This window comes from Peromyscus leucopus, chromosome 4 (assembly GCF_004664715.2).
Source record: "Peromyscus leucopus breed LL Stock chromosome 4, UCI_PerLeu_2.1, whole genome shotgun sequence".
Classification (NCBI taxonomy): domain Eukaryota; kingdom Metazoa; phylum Chordata; class Mammalia; order Rodentia; family Cricetidae; genus Peromyscus; species Peromyscus leucopus.
Window position 1 is genome coordinate 137981026 of NC_051066.1, and position 14755 is coordinate 137995780.

Here is a 14755-nt window from a genome sequence, read left to right on the forward strand (position 1 = left end):
AGGGGGCTTCTGATTGCTGGACTTTAGTACTTTGATAGCTGGACCTTGATAGTCAGCCCCAGGAGGAGGAAGCAGACAAATAAGGGAATAGACCTTGGTGACTAGCTTTGGGAATGAAATCTAACTGTTTTTAGCAAGGCAGAAGGAATGGGGAAGAAGGGCAAGGCCTGCCAGAGCCATGTTTGCCAGGCTGGGCCTGGCTAGAGTCCTTTCAAGCACATTCCAGCTGGGGCTTGATTTGCTTCTTGCCTTTCTTGGACCACTTCCCTCTGGTGTCCTGCTCTGGCCTGTCTGGGATGTGCATGCTCAGTTCTCGGTACTCACAGGCTTGCTTATTCTTCCTGTGGTCAGGAGTTTGAGCCAAGACACCTAGATTCAATTCCTGAATTTGTCATTTACTAGGTGAGTGACTTAGGGCAAAGCCTTAATTTCTGGGTCTCAGTTTCTTGATTGTAAAAGGAGAACAAAAATGGGGCCTCCTTCCCAGGGCTCTGTGAGCTTCAAGGTATGTGATCCAGGAAAAATGCTTAAGCAGAATCCCTGACACATAAGAAAAGGCCAAGAGATGCTAATTGTTAGGGTCCGAGAGAAGCCCCCAAGAAAGACCAACAGTACATATGGAATTTAGCAAGAGTGTTTATTTCGAAACAACATGCTGTGGTGGCAAATAGCAACCAAGAAGGAAGGTTGCAAGCTCCTTTTAAGTGGAGTTAGGGGAAATCCAGGAAGGAGGGATTAATCTGGTGCTGATTGGTGGAGGAAAGATTAATCTGGGAGCTGATTGGTTGGTGGTTGTAGTGGTCCGTGACTTGTTGACTGGTGGTAGGAAAAGCTATCTTTAGCTAGCAGAAGGCTGTGGGGCACCTGCTGATTGGTTGCCCCTGAGTTGTGTTCTTTCTGAGAACTGCTTGCTCAGCTCCAGCCAGTTCCAGTAAACTGAAACTAAGGCCTGGTCCCTGGCAGGGCTATTAGAAACCTGTCATGGCTCTGGTCTGGCTACCTAGTCCTCTCATTAATCACAATCATGGATATTAGGTGTTTTGCTTGTCATGATAAGCCTGTACTGTAGAAACCACCAAGTCCATTTTATGTATGAAACTGCACAGGCGGAGGACCGGCAAGCCAGGGCTGAGGTGCAGTATTTAGCCTCAAAGTTCAGTAGGTCTTCTACTTCTCTCTATTTGGACACCTGACAACCCTAATGTTGCCTCATCACTGGTAGGGTTTCCTTTGCCTTTAAACTTCGGTACCTACCTACTCATCACAGAGTCATAACAACCTCATCCTTTCAGACTGCCTTGGGGGTGTCCAAATAGACAGTTCTAGTGTGTCGGGTCCTAGAGCTGCCTAGCCTAGCCTTCAGGACCCTTAATGTCTCAGCCTGCTCTTTCTAACATCTCATATAATATTGAAACACTCCTCCCTTATGTGAGTCTCAGCTAGAAAACTGTCTTAGCAATTCTCCAAGACATAAATGGAAATGCTTGAGCTCTTGGGTTAGACACATGCCTTAGGACCGTGTAGTTCAGCATGGTTCCTCACGGTGAGAGACTGGAAACATTCTATTTAGCCATGACACTGTTGCAGTAACTGAAGATAATAAAGGGAAACTCTACATTCTGATATGTATTACTAGAATGCCTGGAAAGATACATTGATGAATACCAAAAGGAAGTGAGAAAATTGTAGAACATATTTCTACCTACCCACATAAAATCACCCCTAAACTTTAGACATATGCAGACAGGTAGGCCAATGCACAAGAAGAACAGAAGGCTACTTATTAACTAACACTACTTCTGGGGAGAAGAAAGGATGCGGTAATTATATACAGGGGGGCTTTGGCTCTGAAAGAGTAGTGATTTTATTCTTGGGGCTATGGCCAAAATACCTGATAGTCAGCTTTAGGCAAGAAGGGATTATTTTGGCTAAAATTTTTTATCATGGAAGGGAAGGCATGGCATGGTGGAGTTGGTGGGGGCAACAGGAGGCCAGTATAACCTTCAAAGCCATCCTAGTGGCCCGTTTCCACCAGGTGGGCTGTGATGATTAGTGCTAATTGTAGATTTGATAAAATCTAGACACACCTGGGAGATCTGCCTCTGAACACGCTTGTGCAGAATTATCTTGATTAATTAATTGATATGGGAAGAGCCATGTTAATTGTGGGCAGGAACATCCCGTGGTTAGGGGACTCTGCACTGCATGAAGTGGAGAAAGCAAGCTGAATGCGAGCACACATAGATGCGTTGCTCTGTTCCTGATTTTGGATTTGGTGTGATCTGCTTCCTCAAGTTCTTGTCACTATGACTTCTCTACAATTGGGTCACAAAATGGGCCCCCCAGAAAGGCAGTGCTGCTGACAGTGTCCTGAAATAACATCCTGGGCCCAACCTAGGCAGGACTCCAACTGGGTAAACAAAAGGATTGCTGTTGAGTAAACAGAAACCTAAACTCAGCATTCCTCAGGAATGTCCTGAGGGGAGTTTAGGAAGTCTAGGAAGCCACACTTCACTTATCTGACCCCAACCTACCTCTGGCAAAGGGCATACAGTTCCCGATTAACCTGAGCAGTCCACAGCTGTTCAAAATCCCCATGCTGACGCCCAGGCTATTCTGGCCATCTCTTTACCTCCTGCCTCTACTGTCCCAACAAAACTGACAAGGCTTTTTCCACCAGCTGCTGTCCTCTCTTCTCTGAGGCAGCCCAGCAATTTGTCCCTCAACAAACTTTCTACCCATGGAACAGTCTAGTCAAGTGGTTTCCCTGTGTGTCACTTACACCCGCTATGATGAACTGTAACATGGAAGTGTGAGTCACAAGAAATCCTTTCCCCCTTATGTTGCTTCTGTCAGGAACCAGAAAAACAGCAACAGGACAAAGAAACCAAGAAGAGATAGGCCTACCCACAGTCTTCATCATAGGACCAACACGTAAAGCATGAGCTCGAAGGGGACATCTCATATTAAAACTGCAACACTAACTTTTTAAAAATTCTACATATTTTGGCTCTCCTTCCTCTTCTCCATTTGGCAGTAAAATGAAGGAGAAGGACAAGGGTACTTGCAGTGTTGGCTACATTCTAATGATGTTGTACCATGTACATGGGGGTCTCTGGCAGTAATGGAGATTCCAGATCTCTGCTTTTCCTGGTCACCTTTGCCCAAGTATCCAGCCTGGCCTTGACTGGATGCTTCCAGGGTGAAGAGACAGAGGGACATGAACAGACAAGAACTTTTCTCAGGTTTTCTTGCTGTGGCCCCTTAAGTGTGAGGGAATACATATCTCAGTCTAACAAGTTGAGCTCTGGTAGCAACTGAGCCCACAGCATGGAGTGTCAGACCAGATGGGTTCATCTTCCATGGTCTTCAGTTCTTTCTGCTCGCACACCAGAAGGCTGCAAGAGCTACAGCTCTGGGAAAAAAGAAAATGCCTCAAGAGAAACTTAGAGCTGGCTATGGCTCTGTCAGTCAGCGAGTGTGGCTGGCTAGTTCGTATAGAAAGCCTCCTGGATTTCAGAAAAACCAATTCATTCCTGCCCTGCTTCTCTTCAGTGTCCTTTCTACCTAAGAACTGGTTTGGGTGAGTTATTTTCAATATCCTAGACTTTAAAGGTCCTCCAGAGAAGTGGCACATTGAACTTGGCTTTCTAGGGAGGGTATGGAATTTGAAGGAAAGTGGTTTTCTGGTAACACTACAAATTAGCAAACAGAGAAAGCCTTTGTGCTGAATCTTATTTCACTCAGGTTTTAGAGAGATGCTTATGTTTGTCCTGAGAATAATTTTCTTCTAGGCAGGACTTTCTGCTGTACTGAGGTCCTTTAAGGGGCAGAACAGTAGAAAAACTCTTTAAGATTATGGAACAATCAGTTCACTAAAGGAAACAAGGAAACAGTTGAACGCTGTGACCAAGTGGGACCTCACACTGGAACTGATAACTTGCCGACCCCCCTACCCCATTCCCCAGCACGCTTTGGATTCTGCTATATTCTTGCTCAGCATCATTCTTCTTGTGATGATTTTATGTCATCCTAACTGGGCTATAGGATGCCTGGGTTCCTGGCATAAGATGATTTCTGGATATATGTGTGAGGGCATTTCTGGAAGAAATTAATATTTCATCTGTAGACTAAGGAAAGATTAACCAGATCAGTGAGCATGGAGTCCTCTGCTGTGGGATGTACTGTATGTCAAATGTGTTGCTCTGATTGGTTAATAAATAAAACACTGATTGGCCAATAGCCAGGCAGGAAGTATAGGTGGGACAAACAGAGAAGAGAATTCTGGGAAGTTGAAGGCTGAGGCGGAGAGACACTGCCAGTCGCCACCATGAGAGGATGTTAAGATACTGGTAAGCCACGAACCACGTGGCAACTTATAGATTAATAGAAATGGGTTAATTTAAGATAGAAGAACTAGATAACAAGAAGCCTGCCATGGCCATACAGTTTGTAAGCAATATAAGTCTCTGTGTGTTTACTTGGTTGGGTCTGAGCAGCTGAGGGACTGGCAGGTGAGAGAGATTTGTTCCGACCATGGGCCAGGCAGGAAAACTCTAGCTACAGTCCTCCAATCTGTTTTGCTAAAAAAGGTAGAGGAAGGGTGATGGTGCTTAGTCTTCCTGATGTGTGTACAACCTCCATTGTCTCTGGGCCTTGGTCATCAGAGCTTCTAGTTCTCAGGCACTGGGTTTGGACTGAGTCCCACCACTGCCTAGTTCTCATAAGACTTCTTATATATGAATATCTTCTGGTTCACTATCACTGTTTCCATCTCTATTGGTCTGTTTCTTTGGAGAGCATGATTAAGATTCTTCTTTCATAACGTTCTCTCTTGTGCTTTTCTGTTTTCTCTTTGGGTCTGGTTTTTGTGACCCTAGCTTCTCCTACCCTCTGTGGTCTCTTCCCCAACTACTTCCCATTTCCTTCCTGATTCTTTTTCTTTCCCTTTCCTTCCCTCTAATGTGTCACAATTTAAAGGTTAAATATACTCACATCTTTGCTATATTATTGCAATATAATCTAATATTTTCTGTTCCAAGTTTAAAGGCAGAAGAAATAGAGAATTAATTTTTAAACTCTTAGATTTCCAAAGAAAATTTCAACCTAATTGATATGGATACCAGCTCTGATCTAAGATATTGTCACTATGGACTTTGGGTAGAAATTTTTTGAAGGGTGGTAGAATCAGAATTGTTGAGAAAAGGAAAGCCCTATAAGCTTTGGGAATGATAGAGTCTCACTTCTGATTCTGATTTTAGATTATGACTCACTTAATGATTACTATTAATGGCATTTCAGAACTGTGAGAGAGAATAGATGGCAGAACTGGATCTTCCTTCTTTTAAAAAATATAGTATTTTTATTAACTTTTGGGAACTTTTTATAATATATTTTAATCATATTCAGCACCCTTTTTTTCTCCTAATTCCTCCCAGATCCACCCCACCTCCCTACCCAACTTTATACTCTCTCTCTCTCTCTCTCTCTCTCTCTCTCTCTCTCTCTCTCTCTCTCTCTGTTTCCATCCCACCTTCCCTCCCTCTCTTCCTCTTTCAAACAACCCACCGAGTCCAGTTTGTGCTCCCTATACACTTACAGATGTGAGAGTCATCCATGGAGCATTGTTGACCTAAAGAAAACTGACTCTCCCTTGCCCAGAAGCCATCAACTGTCCGCAGCTCCCCAGTTAGGGATGGAGGTTCCTGAACGCCCTCCACCTGCCCTAGAGTGTTACTGGCTTGATCTTGTGCAGGTCTTATGTGGGCAGCCAGCTGCTGGGAGTTCACAAGTGCAGTGATGTGTCATGTCCAGAGGACACTGTTTTTTTCTGGTCCTACCTGGACCTCTGGCTCTCACAGTCTTTTGACCCCTACCCCATCCCTATTTTCTGATGGTCTCTGAGCTTTTGGGATGTGCATGATATCGACGCCCTATTGGTGGCTTTTGCTTTCCTTTTTTTTTTTTTTTTAAAGCAACCCAATTAACTCATTATTTTCCTTTCAAATGTGACAAAGGAACAGAGCAGAGAGAGATATGCCAATTATGGAAAAATCTGCATTTGAACTCCACTTTTTACATATTTGCTAATTTTGTGATTCTGGGCATGTCAACCTCTCTGAGGCTTGATTTCCTCATATGAAAGCTACCTTACTTGCTTATGAAGATCAAGTAAGAAAAGTTGTGACAATATACAAGGGTCATGCCAGGGGATTAATGACTATGAGCTGTCTGTCTTCTTGGGCCATTTAAGTCCCCCTCATTTCTTCTGGACATGAGGAACTTTGTGGACTTTGGGGACAATCATCCCTGCAGGGGTGAGAACAATAAATCCAGTTTAAGTATCACCTCCTTCAGGAAGTCTTCTTTGACTTCACACCCTTGGCTGGGTTGACTGGATTCCACTTTCCTCCATAGAACTCTGTAGCTCACTCAGGAACTTTTTTCCATGCCTGAAAAAGACTGCTCAATAGTGGGCTATGTCTTGCTATGTCTGGATCCCCAGCACAGAGTGCAATGGAGGCCCCCAGAAACACAGAGCAAGCCTTTAATGAGCAATAACACTTGAGAACCTCTCACTTTGACCCTGTAAATACACGAGGTAGCCAATCATCGCACTCACTTTTTAGATAAGAACTGAGACTATAGGGAGGGGTTGAGAGGCTTATGCATGATCACACACAATCCTGACAGAAATCATTTTTGAACCAAGTTTTTCATCCCCAGCACTCCTGTGCATTATCACCACTGGCATAGAAAATGAAGGATGCATAAATAACAGAATAAACTAATGAGCCATGTGGCCTTGTAAGAACGACCCGGGGCTTAGGAGTACAATTAGTTTCATTTTGAACATGATGATAGTAAAGTTTATGGCAGCTCAAGAATCCAAGTCCACGCTACTCCCCTCCTTTCTAATAAGAGATTTGAATGGCCTGAAATCCCTTTCCTGTCTTCATAAATACAAATACAAAGAAATAAATAATGCATTAGCTTCTCTCCTTTGCAGTGGAGACTTTGCTGTCATAATTCTGCCCCACAGCTAGGAAAGGTGGGGAAGGGGGAAGAGAGGATGGCAGAGAAGCCTCATAAACAGGTCAAAATAAATTTCCCAGGATAATTACCAACCAGAGTAAATTCCATAAATTTGATTTAATTGGCACCAGGCACACAAAATAAGAAAGGAAAACACTTCTTTCTCTGGTCACTGAGGGTGTCTCCAAAGCAGAGACTGGGAACACAAGATAAGGCAGAAGCTGGTTGCAATCAGCAGAGGAACCTCACCTTCAGGGGTGGGGAGGAAGAGCCTCTGGTGACTCGGATTTCTATCTGTATCAGACGCTTTGCTCAAAAGGTACACACATGACGTAATGCAGGTTGAATGAGAAAGCAGAGAAGTGGGTGTGTTTTGACGGATGAATCTGTTAGCTATTGGTGTGTAACAAACCATCCCACGGCTCAGTGACTGCCACTTACATCATCTGTGTATTGGGTGGAGCTTGGCTTGCTTCAAAATATTGCTTTTCACTGCAAGATCCTGTTTGGGCTGGTTTGGCTCTGGATCATATATCTCTCCCCCCTTGTCAGTCATTTTGCCAGATTATATCCTGGATATATGGATGGCATTTCTATTTATAAATCACCAACCAAGCCAGTCACACCCTAATCCCCTAAAGGGGATAAATAGGTACTCCCCTCCTGATGAGGCAAAGATGTGGATGTGGGGCAAAATGAAAAATAAAGGACAGCAAATTAATAGTGGATACTGATTTAATAATGTAGCAACAAAGGTAGTGTTACCTTCATAGTGTAGATGGGAAATACGATATCAGAGAGGTTTAAACAGTCACCTCAATCACATGGCTAATACTGTCTGGAAGAGAGACACAGACTCAGGATTGCTGGCTACCAAAGGTCCCACCTACCCTCCTAACTGGGAATCTCAAGGTGAACCCTGTGAGCCTCTGCTTCAGGAGGCTTTTGAGTTCTCCTTGAGTCCTGCACATATGCTTTTGTGTTCTGAAATTAATGTCTCAGACGAGTGAGGCGGTGGTCAAACATAAGATTCATCTGTTTGTCTAGGTCCTCCACCCTCCCCACATCACTTAAACTGTGGCCTTTTCTGGTTTTATTATGCCCAAAAGCCAGGTCAGCCACAGTTTCTGCCATCCTTTGCTTCACTCTACTGTGCTTTGTTTGAGGACCCATCAAATGAGGCTCCTCTTGGGTTGTACCCCACACAGGGTCAGAGTGGATTCCTGAGGCCTATTTTAGGCCCTGCTGAGGTTTCTGGTGCTGAAGTTCCTGGTGTCCACTGTCCTGAATCAAACACCCCCCCCACCCCCACCCCCCATACTCGATGAGTGAATCCAGCTGTAGGCAATTAAAGGACACATGTGTGGTAGCCTCATTTGGTCCAGGAAGCTCCTGCTCTGGCTTCCTGCCTCTGGTGCACTGAGGGAACATGCAACACACAGGACATAGTAAGAAACTGTTGGCACACTCTCAAACCTTAACTTTTTTTTTTCTTTTTGCTCTTTGCTTTGCCAATGGCTGGGGACTGTGTGGCAATTCACAAACTCACATGGGAATTAAGTAATTTTTTTGGGGGGAGGGCGTGCGTGCGTGCGTGCGTGCGTGCGTGCGTGCGTGCGTGCGTGCGTGTGTGTGTGTGTGTGTGTGTGTGGCACTTTGCAGTTTATAGGGCCCTTTCCACACAAAGTCTGCTCTGTGAATTGGAGACGATCCCTGTCCTCACTGTACAGTTGCTGAAACTGAGATGCCAAGACGGTCTCTATTCCAACCTCTTGCCACGGAATGAGAGCAACAAAGCCTCGCGACTTCTGAATTATTCATCTTTCTCCTTCCATTTGTCCTCTCAACAAATAGAATTTGATTAATTGATCACCTTAAAGTTCTTTGGGGACAGGGAGAAGAAAACATGGCCACAACCCTACAGAGAATCTAATCACACAGCTGAGTATTTGGTGAGGGCAAGGTGAGCACACAAATAGGACTAATGGAAGGCAAGAAGTACTGGCCGGGAGCTTCATCTATCCATTGATGTAAGGAATATTCATTACATGCCTATTATGTGCCAGGTACACTGTTTAGCACTTGGGATACAAAAGTAAATCAAACAGACTTCGTGTCTGCCCGTGTTAGGAAAGAGGATAGTCATTAAAGAAGCAAATAAACAATGGAGGCCGAAATTATGAATTGCTATGAAGGCTATTAAGTCAGCAAATGAATGAAATATTCAGGTGGAATGGTGGGGGATGAAGGGAGACTACCTCAGGTGAGGTGATTAGGAACGGCTTCTCTGAAGACGTGACATTTAAGCTAAAACCTGAAGGTTGAGAGTACACCTGGGCTGAATGATGGATAAGGGTCTTATAAGCAGATGACATGAGATAAGGGCCTGGGGTCAGAAAGAGTTCGGTCCGATGAAGGAGCAACAAAGGCATTCACTTGGCTTAGGAATAGTGAGGAAATGGGGGGTCACGGGAGGTAGAATGACAAGACCAGCCAGAAGCCAGAGCACTCCAGGTGACAGCTCACTACGTGAACTTTTCTTTCCTCTTCTGTACCGTGAATTTCTCAGAAGATAGCTTGGCTTACAGAAAGTAAGTTAACTGGACACTGGACACCCTGGATGCAGGTCATGAGACAAGTGAGTGCTAGCAGCTTCTTTGGTGGCCATCCTGGGAAGTACCAGAACATAAGTATGTGGTGGTATTGTGTTCCCCAAAATATTGTGCACCCTAATAAACTTATCTGGGGTCAGAGACAGAACAGCCACTAGATACAGAGGCTAGAAAATGGTGGCACTCACACCTTTAATCCTAGCATTCCAGAGGTTGAAATCCCTCTGGAATCTCTGTGAGTTCAAGGCCACAGCAGAAACAGCCAGGCATGGTGACACACGCCTTTAATCCCAGGAAGTGAGCCTTTAATCCCAGGGAGTGGTGGTCGAAAGGAAAGATACATAAGATGTGAAGACCAGAAACTAGAAGCAGTTGGCTGGTTAAGTCTTTGGCTGGTTAAGCTTTCAGGCTTCTAGCAGCAGTTCAGCTGAGAGCCATTTGTATATGAGGACACAGAAGCTTCCAGTCTGAGGAAACAAGACCAGCTGAGGAATTGGCAAGGTGAGATAGCTGTGGCTTGTTCTGCTTCTCGGATCTTCCAGCATTCACCCCAATATCTGGCCTCAGGTTTGATTTTATTAATAAGACCTTCTAAGATTCATGCTACAAGTACTGCTGCAAAAAGGAGCTGAAGGGGAGCTAAGTTGTCACTGAGCAGGTTACTGCTGGTGCAGGGGCGGGGCGGGGGAGGGGGGGTTGTTTATCTACAAGACCCATGGGAGAGAGTGTACAACACTCTTTAGAATTATTCTCACAGGGACCAAAGAATAGAGGCATTTATCAACCAGTTGCTAATAGTCACTGCCAGACAGTGTGAATTTCAACACTTGTGATCTGTCCACAGGGTCCAGAGGGACGAGTTACAATTATCTGCAGTCAGAAACCATCAGGCTTGTGTACATGAGAATCAGGGAGAGATAGTGAGGGACTATGTGTGAGCCACTTACGGTAAGATATGTGCTACAGGAAATAACAATGTCCCTCCTATACATTGTGGCGTGTGTGTGTGTGTGTGTGTGTGTGTGTGTGTGTGTGTGTGTTTGTGTGTGTGTGTGTGTTTGTGTGTGTGTGTGTGTGTGCAAAGCATGAGAGGAACAAGGACTAGAGATTTCAAAGATGCCAAAGACGCCTGACAGAAAGGAGTAGGAAACCCCAGCCCTACCACTGGGCAGCATTCTAGACTATAGAAGACTAGGACCTAAGGATTGTACTGGGAACATCTGGACTTGATCTCCAGAAGAGCAAGCTACATCCCAAAGGGACATGTTCCCACCATTATGAATAGACTTTGCTTCTCTGTCTCCTGCTAGAAAAATTCACCAGGGACCCTTTCTCCACCCTGGTAAAGAGAGAGTCTTTGGCTCTGTTAGCAGTGGAGACCTCCTTCTCTTGCCTCATGTCTAATTTACCATGCCTCTGAAGGCATTCTATTCCAGGGTGTCCCACATTTCATACTCACATCTCCATTTTTCCATCCTCTAAGCATACATTTGCCTCTAGCCACACTTAATCCTGGGGTGCAGACTAGGAAGCACTCGTATTGTAAGGGCATGGGTAGAATTCAGGGCAAGAGCTGGAATGTTGGAGTTGCATCAGAAACACATTCAGAGTAAGAATCCATGTGCTCTCACAGAGTGGTGAGTAATTAATAAGGAAAGTCATATACCCCACCCTTGGCAATATAGGTAATAAAAGCTAACATTACTGAACTTGTTTTTGTAGCTCTTGAAAGGCTAGCTAATAAATGGTCTCATTTGTTTCCACAACAACCCAGGGAGGCAAATAATGCTGTTAAGACCCACCTAACAGATGAAGGAGCCGTGCTTCAGGAGCTCTAATTGCCTTACCCCAAATAACACAGCCAGAGGACAGTGGACTCTCTGAGAGCGTTTTTCTTCTGTTGACAGGGTAAGCTCTTTACCTTGGGGACAACTCCTTGGTTTTGTGTTGAAATGACACTCCTTCACCATAGTGCTGCTGCTGCTAGGGATTTGGGGTATGAGGCTATCTGTGCAACAGTGGAGCATCAGTTGTGATTGAGCCAAAAATCTGGAGACGCTGAGAATGAGCACACAGGTGGGCCAATGCCAAGACAGCTTACACAAGGGCTCAGAGTAAGTTGGGATCAGAGAGCTTTCTGTGTAAAGGGCAACACAGTAAAAGTTTTAGGCATTCCAAATCCTACCATCTCTACAGTAACTTCTCAATGCTAATGTAACAGTGTAAAAAGAGCTTTAGACTATTCAGTGATTGGGTATGCTGTTTGACAATAAAACTTTATTTGTAAAATTGGGTGGAGGGCCAGACTTAGCATCCCCGGTGGTATTTTGTACTGACCCCTGTGGTAGTGGGGACTCTTTTATTGAGACTAGGGATTGCTATTTTGGACACTAGATGGTGCCCTTTTTTCATTAGTAAGGTGAGAAGCAAAGCGGGGCTGCTTGAGCACAGGTAGGGAACTGGTGGAGGAATGAATTATGACAGGAATTACTGGAGGAGATTGGGACCAGAGAAAATAGTTGGAAGATAATTCAAATGGCAGAATGTGTACCTTCCCATCTCTCTCTCTCCCTCTCTCTCTCTCTCAGACAGTATAGACTTTGTTCCAGGCATACACATGGCTACGTGCTGGTTACAGTGTAACAATAAAACAATAAGCTCTGGGGAAAAAGATAAATGAAAACAATGTCCCAACATCCCTCGCTCTGATTTATAACATTTATAACATTTGATGGTTTCTTATTCATTCATTCATTCATTCATTCATTCATTCATTCATTCGTGTGTGTGTGTGTGTGTGTGTGTGTGTGTGTGTGTGTATGCGTGTATGCACGTGCGCGAACATACACACAGAGGTCAGAGAAAGACATTGGATCTCCTGGAGCTACAGTTACTGGTTGTGACTCCTCTGGTGTAGGTTTCTGGAACTGAACTTGGATCCTCTGGAAGAGCAGGCACCCTTCCGGACCATTGAGCCGTCTCTCCAGCCCTTATATTTGCTGGTTTCTGTAGTGAAACGCTTACATCATAGCTGATTTCAAGCTCCTAACTTGCCATCAGTCTGTTGGCAAAGTTGCTAACACTGAATAATGGAGCGCTAGAAGCAGACAGAAGCCAGCTTCAACACATTGCTAGCTCGAGGTCTTCTGTTTTAATTATTTCAGCATCCACCTGGCAAGGTAGGTAGAAAACAAGAAGAATTACCATTTGTTGAGGAGTTATGATCTGCAGACAGTCTGCTGAGTGTCTTCTGTATATTTCTACTTGCTACAGTCTTCACAGCTCTATGGCTACAGCTCTCAGAGAGTACTCTGCAGATTGAGACTGAGAGAATTCCAGAAACTGATCAAGATGATATCACCAGGATTCAACTCAGGGAGGTTGACTCCCGAGGGCAGTGTCCCAGCGGGGCACACTGCCTCTACCTTGGTTGAAGAGGGTGTAAGGTGTTGACATCTCTGGTTTAGAAGATGCTCATCCATTTATTTTTGTGTTGCATGTGTGAAGGCCAGAGGTCAGCATATGGTGAGTTGGTTCTCTCCTCTCATCTTTGTTCCAGGAGTTGAACTCAGTTTGTCAGACTTGGCAGCAAGCATTTTACCCACTGAGCCGTCTCGCCAGCTCGATGCCTTTGTTTTATAGTTAAAGAAACAGGTTTAAAAGTAATGATTCGCTTAAGATTAGACAGGTGGTTATTATTACGATGGAATGGAGGCCATTTTTTTTTCTCTCGAATTTAGTGTCTGTGACTTTTTTCAAATGATCAAAGAGTTAGAGAAGACATTCAACTAGTTGTTCCCAGAGAAGTTGTGTTTGAGGGGAGATTTGGAGGCAAAGAGAAGCCCAGATAGAGGGAGGAGAACGATACACCTATTGCTTTTTAAGATTTGTTTAATTTTATTTCTATATGTATTGGTGTTTTGCTTGCATGCACAGCTGTGCACCACATGCATGCCTGGTGCCCATGGAGGCCAGAAGAAGATATTGGAATCCCTGAAACTGAGTTACAGATGATTGTGAGCAGGCAATCAAACCCAGGTCCCCTGGAAGAGCAGCCAGTTCTCTCAGCCACTGAACCAGCTCTCCAGCCTTGAGATAACTTCTTGTTGAGGTCAATTCAAACACAAAAGGAAGTCATAGAGGAAGTGATTTGGAGGGCTGCAAATACAGGTTTTTCTTGTTGTTGTTTTTGATTCAGAAAGGGGAAGTGGAAATGATGGTGGGAAATGAGAAAGATTAGGTGGAGAGAGGTCTGAATTTCAAAGGCTAAATGACGATTCTCTTTAGAAGGGTATAAGCTACACTGTAGAAGAGTATGATGGGAACGTGCTAATGATCTGCCCACATCCTCTTTGATTCCTACTGGGATGTGAGATTTCCAGGCTCCTCCTGGTGTTGTTGAGAAGGAAAAGAACACTGGACTTCAAATATGAAATGTGGATTATAGCTCCAGGTCTGTCCAATTCTGGCAGCACAACCTTAGGCATTCCACTAATTTCCCTGAGAGTATCATCTGTAAAATCCAGCTAATGGTCTCTGCCATATAGATATTATAAATGGAGTAATTGATATTAGAGCATCTGGCTCAGTGCCTGGCACACAGCTGGAACTCTAGCAGCCTTTGCTCTTTCATCCATCTCAAAACATTGTTGTACTTTGGGGAGACTTCTGTAGTGTCTCTGTAATAGAGTAACATGTCAGGAATGCTGGTCTAGGATATGACTATCTAGCTTCTGCTGTCTTAGTTCTCTAGCAAGGGCTTGGCTGAGCACAAACTCTGACTAGAAATGAAGCCAATCATTATTGTTAAATTAAGTGAGCATGGTTAGAAGATGCATAAAAAATAATGCCAGCCATGCATGTATACTTTCCCCTCAAGAGAGAGAAAGTCATGAACATAGATGCTGGAAAAGCCAACCTCACATCTATATATTAGTTATTGTTTTGTGAGTTGGCAACACAAAGGAATTTGTTCAAGGTTGTCCAGGTTTCCCTTAATTGTTCACAATGGTGAGATCATCTAGGACCTCTTTTATCTGGAAATGGGTTGCCTAGCAACTTCAGTCATCTAGAATAGATATTGTTTTTATTAACAATTTTTTTTATTC